This window comes from Lepidochelys olivacea (assembly GCF_965140295.1).
Source record: "Lepidochelys olivacea isolate rLepOli2 genome assembly, chromosome: 2".
NCBI classification, from domain to species: Eukaryota; Metazoa; Chordata; order Testudines; family Cheloniidae; genus Lepidochelys; species Lepidochelys olivacea.
This window is the reverse complement of record NC_140412.1, coordinates 254,746,147-254,756,518: the sequence shown is the minus strand read 5'-3', so window position 1 is coordinate 254,756,518 and position 10,372 is coordinate 254,746,147. Positions and strand designations below refer to the sequence as shown.

The 10,372-nt window shown below is 41.9% G+C and overlaps 1 protein-coding gene across 17 annotated transcripts in view; it reads left to right on the top strand.

Moving 5' to 3' along the window:
• Positions 1–268: 268 nt before the first annotated feature.
• ACTR3B (actin related protein 3B) overlaps positions 269–10,372 on the top strand; it is a 53,222-nt gene continuing 43,118 nt past the window's right edge. For 15 of the 17 annotated variants that reach the window (XR_014710643.1, XR_014710644.1, XR_014710645.1 and 12 more), the window contains exon 1: positions 269–452. The gene's annotated coding sequence lies outside the window, so the exon portion shown is untranslated. Of the gene's footprint in view, positions 453–1,507; positions 1,673–10,372 lie in introns of all 17 variants that reach the window. The other 2 variants (XM_084621940.1, XM_084621942.1) reach the window with 1 other exon arrangement.

The following is a 10,372-nucleotide window of genomic DNA, read 5'->3' as shown; positions in this document are numbered from 1 at the left end:
GAGCTGACCCGATGCACCTTGGGCCTTAGGCGACATGGCCTGTACCTGGTGGCAGGCCCACGGGCACCAAGCTAAGGGGCGTCCCGTCACGTGCAGAGGGGAGGGTGGCTCTGTCTTTCCCTCCCTGGCGCGGGGCGCTGGGAGGGGCTGCCGCGCGAGACCGGCCCTCAGCGCTGCCCTGGGCCTATGGGGACAGGGCCCGCTCAGCGGGCAGGGGAAGCCGGGTCACGTGGCGTGAGCGTGCGCGGCGCATGCGTCCTGAAGGCGGCGCTGTCAGCCGGCTGCGTGGTGCCCGGTTTCCCTCCTGCGCCGGTGCGGTGGGGGCCGAGCGAGCCGGCAGGCAGCGGCTGGCGCGGGCTCAGCCTCGGGGGCGTGTAGGGTCTGGGGTGCCGCCGCCGCCTCCCGAGCATGGCGAGCGTCCTGCCCCCGTGTGTGATCGACGGAGGCACCCGGTAAGTGCGGGCAGGACTGGCCCTCCCCGCCTCCCGGGAGCATCGGGCTCCCCAGCGCAGCCCCCACTCCCCCCGCGAGCGGGCTCCCCACGACGTCCCCCCCCGGCCTAGCCCCCCCCCGTACCCTTGGGGAGCCACCCCCCCATTCCCCGTCCCCAGGGGCACCATCTCCCCTCTGCCCTTGGGGAGTCTCCTTTACTGTCCTGCCCATTCTCCCAGGGAGCCATCTCCCTCTGCTTCCCTTCCCTGCTGGGGAGCCGACCCCTAACCCCCGGGAGGCATCCTCCCTCCGTCCTCTGGGGAATCACCCCCAGTTCGGTGTCCCATAACCTGGAGGCTCTCACACCCCTCCCCCTGCAGATGTCCTCCGTGGCCCCACTCCCTACAACCCTTGCTTTAATTTTTGTCAAAGGTCTTTAATGTTTTTAAGGGATCATGGTTAAAATGTGAATTAATTACTCAACATGACTAAGTTAGCAAAGCGATCACAGTTGGGAAGTTGGCTCTTTTATGCTGATAGTATTTTCTGGGTATATTGAGCATCTCTTCACGGTCTTTCCAAATCATTCTGAGACTATCTTACCTGCTGCCCATAATGATGAGTGGAACATGGATGAAACCTTGGGAAAGTTCTTGACAAGCACTTCGTTGGAGGGTAAAATGAACACAGCCGCTTCAGCGCTTACACCCGTAGATGTGAAAGGAGGCAGGTTGCCTCTTGGAGGAACAGATCCTACCACTTGTCTTTGGCCACAGAAGCTCATCTTGTGGAGCCTCTATCTTTCTGCTGAAGTTTATTGGCCATTCCTGTTATGTGTCATGGGTGGAAGGCACAGAAGCTACTTTAACCTGAGACTGGAGTAGCAAACATGTAGTAGCTTCAGTGCCACAGAGTGCTCTGAGGAGGGGAGGACATCTTGTCCCCCAAAGAACTATCCAGCAAACACCTTGGCTACTCAAGCTGTGCTCTTGAGATCTCCCAGCAGAGTCAGGAAGACAACACTATTATGTTCCCAATCATAAAAACTAAGAAGTTTTTTTTTTTTTTTGTCTAGAGCCACTGATAGGTGAGCTCACCAGAATTCCTCCCACCATTGATGTGGAGTTGCTGTGAGTTCTTCTGTAGGAGGATGCCATACATTCATGTACATCTTTAATTACCCCAAATTGGATTAGTTCTCCAGCAAAACCTAAAATAAATCTCACCTATATGTACACAGGTCAGTCACAAATTTATTATGGCCTTCTCAAGGCAAGTATGGTATAGTTCCAGTTGCGGGTTCCAATAGTCCACGTATTTCAGTGGGATGGAATACTTTGTCTCTTCCGTTCTGCACATAGTTTTGCCTCTGATTTTGGTTCCTTCGGGCAGTTGGTGATTCTCGCTCTGATTTACTTGAAATGAGTTGTGCCCTAGAGAAGTGTTAGTGTTACAGAAATATTTCCTACCAGATTGACCTAAGGAGTGTTTTCTCTTCGATGGTGATCTGTGGACACAAACTTTTTGCTTTCAGTTTGAGGAGTGATTCCAAGACCTCACCTTTAGAGGTGAGGTACAGCTGATCAGTTGTTGTACAAAACAACTGAACGAGGAGACAGGCCCCCTGCCAGTTTTCAGAAAAATGACCAAGCACATGGTTTGAGAGAGTAATAATTCAAAGTAAATGAAGAGATTGCAATTACTTGATCTGGTGTATAGGGATTAAACAATAGGGGATTCCCCAGAAAATCTTCAATTAGACCATATCTGAAAAAAGCAATGCCTGTGATTTCCCAGTCCTTGCTTCCACCTCATCCTAATTCAAATAAGATAGGGCAGTGTCCTAAATTTACTAACACTTGGTGAGGCTTGCGGTCTGCTCTCAGATAGAAAAGATTTTTCAGCAAAGGGATTTTAAATTCAAGCTGAACAAGATTAAATCAGGACGGAATGGGAACAAATACTGGAACAAGCCAGGCAAGGGCCAGTTGTAGTGTTAATATCAAGAAATAGCTTGTGACTCACTGGTACAATCTCTGGAATGTTCCTGTTGTGTTTGCTGAGACTGTCTTATTTTGTGGAATGATTCGAGGTGATTATAGACAAGTGATAGAAGTAATTACAAAGGGATATGCCAGAGGTCGCCAAACTTACTGACCCTCCAAGCCGTATACGACAATCTTTAGAAGTTGAGAGCCAGGACACACCTGCTTCAGCCCTGTGGGAGGTGCCTGACTGAGCTCAGGGCTTTAGCCCCACTCCTGCTGAAGCCCCGAGACCCTCCTCCCTGCTGTGCAGAAGCCCCTACCCCACCACTCTGCTGCAAGGCAGAGGTCCCAAGCTCCCCACACCCAGTCTGATAGGTGGAGAATGGACAGAGGTGTGGGGGGCTCCATGAGCCGCACTTCAATGGTAAAAGAGCCCCATGTGGCTCTCGATCCACACTTTGGCCACCCCTGGGATGTGCTATCTAATTTGATTCATTTCCCATACAAGCTTCAGATAATTCATTCAAAAAAACTTTAAAATGCAGATGTTTGGGAGTGCATAACAATAATTGAAGGATAAAAGTCCTTACTAGAACAAAATAGTTGGTTAAAATTAAAAACAATCCGCTCCCCCAGCCACCTCCCAAATGCCTCCCCTGGGGAACTCAGGGTGAAAGTTAAAGTTAGAAGAAACTGAAATATTTGGAGGTATGGACATTCATAATTAAATTCTGCAAAATACCTTTATTCTACTCTGGAGAGGTGCCGTTCCTTTTTTGCCTCTTGAGTCCTGAAAATGTGCACTACAAGGATTGATTTTGTATTTTTTCCTACATACATATCTCTGACACTGAAGTCTGATGCTTTTTCCATGCATTAACCTTTGTCCTTCTCATGTAAGTAGGCCTACTATGAGGTTTGTACATGGGAGACGCACAGTTAGTGTCTATGAGAGTTGCTTAACTGATGGATACATGGAATTACAGGGTGTGCAGGAAGTGGATACAGTGGGGTAGTTGGGAACTTGTCATGGCAGCAGAACAGGGATGCATATCTCCCCTGTCAGAAAGATGAATCTAAAAAACAATTTTAATTATTTCTCCATCTTCATTTGCAAACAAAGATGTGGTAGGAAGTATTTTCTATCTGGGGTGACCACTGCTTTTTAAAATGTCTTAGGTTGCAAACAGCTTGTCTGACTAACTTCATTTTTGGTGTATTAAAGCATCCTTTCTCCATGGATGATTTTACTTAGTGATCAGTTTACTGTTCACATCAATCTCCACATGGAAAAGGTCAGTCTATTTTAAGACCATTAGAGCTGATGTGCCTTTCTGACATTACTATTTAAATAGTTGTCAACTTTCAAAACTAGTTTTATTGCCTAATCTTTAGTCATATGTATTAGATTGCTACTAGATGGAGCCAGTAAACTGTTTAAAAAAAAAAATCTGTATCTCGTACAGCTTTGCTACAAGGTGTGTGGGGGGAGAAGTAAGCAAACTATTTTGAACATTGGGGAACAGTTTTGCATGTGTGATAATTCTTGACCCCCCTTTTTAAGTCACTTCACATTTGTTAAAATATCCTTCTTTAGCTCAATCTCATCTGTCAGCTTCGAGGCAGATATTCCATTGTTTGTGGATTTTTTTTGGGAATAAGTGGTAGTCCAAAATTTTTTTTTTTTTTTTTTTAGTGCTTCTCAAAAAGTTGGGGAATATTTGAGCAGTGTTGACCATAATCTCTCAGAAAATACAAGGAACTCAAACTTTTGTATGGAAATCCTGCACTGATATTAGCTTACTCTTCTGCAGTGAGGGATATGACATACCAGAGTACAATTAAGACTGGTGGGGTGCTGTGTCACCATTACCTTGCAGCCTAAGGTGCCTTACAATGCCTTGCTGAAGCAGCCTGTGTGGGGAGCTACTTTAGCAAGGCATTCACGAAGGCTTTTGGCATTAAGTAACAGTTTAATAACTATCACAGACTCTAAAACTTGTTTAAAATGGCAAGAACTGTTGTATCCATAAAGACCTGAACCAAAAAGCAGCAAGAACTGAGTTAATTTCAGAGCTTCAACAGCAAGGTTTATCTTTGAGTTTTAACTTTACTACTATAAAAGTGGAAGCAACATCAGTGAGCCATGTATTGAGATGGATAAAGTCAGCCACCTGAGTTTAGGTATTTATATTTCTAGATCATATAACTTTAGGTGTTGTGCTCCAAAAGCCAATTCCTGGGTTGGAATTTGAATTGGAAATATAGTCATTTTAAAAAAACGAGTTAAAAGTAGTTCAGGGTGCTGTATCCATTTGAGTCCTCCTGTCATCTTTACAATCACTTTTTCCTATTTTTAAAATGTTTTTCTCTACTCACACAAGAAAACTGATTAACCCTATATGGGAATCAGTAAAATTGATTATACGCAAACTAAACAACTGAAAAAATATTTCTATTCCTGTGCATGTAATATACTTTTTCTAATTTCTTTGTTCTATTAATCTTAAGGGTTACTCGTCACAACGGGTTATACTTTTCAGGCAAAAGTGTGACTTTAATAATAGTGGTCCTTTAAATGCCTTTTTAAAAAGCATCTTGATCCTCTTAAATGGTTTCTCAGCTATTGTGTATGCTCTGGAGCTTTTTCCAGTAGGAGCCTATCTCATTGGCAATAAATGCTGTAATTTTTGTGGAATTAAGATGGAATTATAAGCATCCGCAGGATTTATTCCTCAATTTACAGATCACAGGACATTGTATTAGCATTATTCTACTATCCTGTAATAGAGGAGAAAGAAAGCATGGCATAAAGTGAAAATTCAGAAAAGATAAGAGTAAAAAGAACTGAGGTTTTGAGGAAATAACCATAACTTTGTTGTCCTCTCAGTCCTATGTGAAGAAGAAATAAAATATCCAAAGTTATTGTCTTGAGATAATTGTCTTAATCAGAAATCTACTTTCCATTGGGTAAAACCTAGGCCTCAAGATCCATAGGTTTCAGAGTAGCAGCCGTGTTAGTCTGTATTCGCGAAAAGAAAAGGAGTACTCGTGGCACCTTAGAGACTAACCAATTTATAGGATAATTTTTAGCAGAGAAATTCGGTCAAGGACATTAGTACACCTGCAAGATAGTGATCTGTTCATGTTTGTTGAGCATTCTAAGTTACCCTACAGGCCCCCTCTGATGCATCGTTTGGGGGAAAAAGCTGTGTCAAACTCCAGTCCAAAGTGGTTCTTGAAACATGATTTTTTTTCATATTAAGTTGTAATTTGGCAAGTGAGATGAGTCTAGTAACTATGGAGGAGTCCAAGTTATGTGCTCTGGGAGTGGGAAGGAGGTGTAAATTGCACCAATTTAGAGACTCTCTGAATTTGGGTCAGTGTTCATTTTAGAGAAATTGATCCTGAATAATTTAAAGCTTCTGGAAACTTATACATATTTTGTCCTAACTTTCAGTCTGTTCGACTACTGGGTCTCACTATGGTGAAGTTGGACCATGAGGTTATTTGTGGGGTTCCCACTTGATGCATGTCCCATTTGTGATTAAATCAGAGAAACAGAGACCTTTTAGATTACAGCCTTGCTTGTTCTTGCGGCAGGCATTTGAGCAAAGCCCACTTAAAAAACAAAGGTAAATATCAGAGTTCTTGAGATCCTATTTATACTCCTTAGAAGCATGGTTCTGTCACTACAGGCTTCATCATAAAACATTAAAAGAATTCTTATGGCGCTAATCATAAAGAGTCAGTTTTGTTCATAAACCAGTCCATTTAGGGACTGTAACTGAAACCTCTCTGAAGCCTTAGTAAATATCCAAGGCACTTCAGAATTAGAGCTATAGCATATGTCCAGGTAAAGTTATATGGCCCCTATCTTGTTAGCCTTGAAAAGGTTTTAAAGAGACCAGATAATATAAAAGTACGATCCTTTTGTATAATCGAAAATTGTGGCTGGATGTTGGAAAAGATTTTGAAATGGACAATATCTAACAGGCAAGGTCACAGCTAATTTGATTTAATTTCTTAAGCTAAACAGACTGACTGTTAATGAGTTTTTACAGTACATACTCCATAAAGGAACATTTATTGTTTAAGTTGCCATGTGGTAAAGAGGAAAAAACTTTCTACTATAGGGATAGCCTAATAGTGTTGGAGCCATTTGTAGTGGGCTCTATGGAGAGTGTAAGATTTTAAATGTGCCTGTGCATTGACAGTACTTGATAATGCAGCTCCCTAGCTTTGTGTGGAAAGAGTGCAGTTTACCTGCATCGCACCGCCGGTGTGCTTTTATCCTGACTTGGGGGACAGCACCTCTAGGGGTATGCAGGCAATTCAATCTTCAGGATACCAGTTGTTGTTACTTTTGTAATGTGGACACTTGTGCATGAGGTATTGGAACCAGTTGTAGTCTCAGATGTTACCTGTGTTTGCTCGCTACTGACCAGAGCTAGATTGCAACCAGTGATCTAATGTAGGTTTCAGAGTAACAGCCGTGTTAGTCTGTAGTCGCAAAAAGAAAAGGAGTACTTGTGGCACCTTAGAGACTAACCAATTTATTTGAGCATAAGCTTTCGTGAGCTACAGCTCACTTCATCGGATGCATACTGTGGAAACTGCAGAAGACATTATATACACGAGACTATGAAACAATACCTCCTCCCACCCCACTCTCCTGCTGGTAATAGCTTATCTAAAGTGACCACTCTCCTTACAATGTGTATGATAATCAAGTTGGTCTATTTCCAGCACAAATCCAGGTTTTCTCACCCTCCCCCCTCCCCCCCCCCCAAACTCACTCTCCTGCTGGTAATAGCCCATCCAAAGTGACCACTCTCTTTACAATGTGTATGAAAATCAAGGTGGGCCATTTCCAGCACAAATCCAGGTTTTCATTACCAGCAGGAGAGTGAGTTTGTGTGTGTGTGTTTTGGGGGTGGGGGGAGGTGAGAAAACGTGGATTTGTGCTGGAAATGGCCCACCTTGATTTTCATACGCATTGTAAGGAGAGTGGTCACTTTGGATAAGCTATTACCAGCAGGAGAGTGAGTTTGTGTGTGGGGGGGGGAGGGGGGAGGGTGAGAAAACCTGGATTTGTGCTGGAAATGGCCCAACTTGATTATCATACGCATTGTAAGGAGAGTGATCACTTTAGATAAGCTATTACCAGCAGGAGAGTGGGGTGGGAGGAGGTATTGTTTCATGGTCTCTGTGTATATAATGTCTTCTGCAGTTTCCACAGTATGCATCCGATGAAGTGAGCTGTAGCTCACGAAAGCTTATGCTCAAATAAATTGGTTAGTCTCTAAGGTGCCACAAGTACTCCTTTTTCTTTTTGATCTAATGTAGTAGATTTAGGCTCCACATTGGAGCACCCATTCCCTGAGCCTTCTGTTTCTCTTCTCTGTTGATCTGATATAAAAGGAAATTTTCTGACACTCTCTCAACCTACTTATAATGATTTCTTCATACTCTCCATTCTGTCTTCAAGACAATTTTATCAATTAATTGTCATTGCTGTGAAGTAGGTAAATATCACCATTTCACAGATGCAGGAAGTTGAGGTAAAGAAGTAGGGTGGAGTGATTTAAATCGCCAAGTGGAAAGCCTTGATTTAAATAATTGATTATAATCAACTTTTCCATTTGTATTTCAGTTATTTGCTAAAGAAAGGCACATTCTGATTGGTTGATATAACCATTAAAAATGTTGATTTACCTTTGCACTAGATTTGGTACATCTTTTTGCTATCTGGGAGGTACGTTTTAACTATATACACTTATTTAAGCAATTATACAGCTTAATATTTCAGAGCCTTATAAACTGTACATTTTTAGTATGTTACAAAATGGTGAATGATACATTGCTTATTTACTAGATAATTAACTTTTTGCTTATGATTTGTGTCAAGCTATATGAGGATGGTATTTAATTAAACCCACAAACCAGCATATAACACTTTTTTTTATTAAACAAAACCTTAAATGTTTTGGATATTACACTTCTGTTATCAAAACATGTTTCACAGTTGCAACTAAATTATTTACTAAAGGAACAGAGGGATTAACTTCAGTCAGTGAATTAAACTGATTATTTCAGGTCAGCCTGGGAAATTTTCACATGTGCCTAAGTGAAAGTGACTGGAGCTTAAATTCTCACTTGTCTAAATCTCTTGAAAAGGAGACTGACTCCTAAGTTAGTTAGGCTGTCTTTCAAACTTTTAAAACTGGTAGTTCTCATCCTCTCCTTCCTCATTTTTATTCATAGACTGGAAGAATGAGACAAGTTTTCCTGCTTTTTCAACTCCCGGTTGATTTCTCAACTTTGAATGAATGAAGAAAATATTCTTTCTGTGCCCGCAGAAGAGGCTACTGCCTGTTTAGCTCTTCAAAAAGTCTGGTTCCAGGTGCTTTGCTAGTGATATCTATCAGTTGAGTCATATGACTTTCTTTAAAACTTCAGCAAATATGTACTATTTGAATGGTTCACCTCCGGCTCTGAAATTTATTATGGCTGTCACTATTGATGGGTGATTATTAGATGCCCATGTCATAGCAGCAGCATCTTCTTCAGTGGTTAGGCATCTACCTTGGGTTGATGATATTGGCAAGAAAATGAGGCGGAGTAAGTGCTCGATCCATCTGTTTTTTTACTGCCTGCAATTTAACTGTGTTACCAGGTATTTCTTTCTCAAATGTTCCAAAGTTCTTTCCAAATTGCAACAGCATTGCAATACAGCAGCAATCTTTCTGCAGTTTGTCCAAGGCCATGGAAATAGGTTTCAATTTATTCAGTATATCTTCTACATTTCTGTTTAGTCCAATGTTCACTCCTTTGGCTGTGCTAGTTTCATTTATTTTGTTCTCAATTTTCTTCACAAATTGTCATCAGAATAGGCCAGTTCTTTATAAATAGCTCAAAACAGTCAACCACTGAATTCCATCATAGTTTTTGGGGGAGAATTAGTTTGGATTCACCTGCTGTCTTCCGTGAAGCTGAAGCAAGTATTTGTCATGGAAGTATTTTGCAATTTCAGCAACATTTTCCTTCATTTCCGGAGTTGTACTTCAGTTTTTGGCAGAAAGATGCATCAAATAAGCCTTGTACCCGTATTTTAGAAGTGTCAGGTTCTCTTCATTATCTTCTTCTAGATTTCTTCTAATTTTTGCTGCATTTGCAGCATTGTGTGTGACAAAGCTATGCACTTGACACTTGAATTTTTGTTCAGTTTGTTATAGCTTTGACTGCTACTTCTTTTAAGTGCTCTGCTGTATGGGCATTTCCTGAAGTATCAGTTGTTTCTGTAAGATAGACAATGCCATATTCTGTTGTCACACAAGCACATATTACTGTACATTGCACCACCCATCAAAACTCAGGTTAACCAATTTCATATCAATGTTTTTTGCACTGTTCAATTTCCTTGTCATACGTTGTATCTAGCAACCTTACAGCAACATCTGCTTTGCCAGGTTTAGTATAGCCTGGTCATAATGATTGAACCATGTTAATGAAATGTCCCTTCTGAACAAGATGAAAGGGAAAACTTGTTGCGTAAATGAACCAAGCAGTCTTTTCATCTTGGAGTCAAAATGGAGTTATGTTGCAATTTGCTGGTCCTGATTACAAGCTCATCCTTGGTTTTACTAGACAAAGACAGCCTTTTCTCTTTTCTCTCTTTTCTCTTTTCTGATACAGGTAATTTACTGACACCCGTTTAGTTGCAGCACTGCTGGTGGTACCAGCAGATGATTGAAGTTGTAGACATTCTGGACGGTGGTACTGTTGAGATAGCTGGTGCACAGCTTCATAAGCCAGGAGAGCAATGGGTAGGCTGGGTGGCCAGGATCATTATTGGCAATTCCAGCATTCCCAGTGGTAATCCGCTAGTTGGGAAAGAAAGTGCCTGACTACAGCTTTCTGAAAAGTCCTGTGTTGTTAAAGATGCGAGT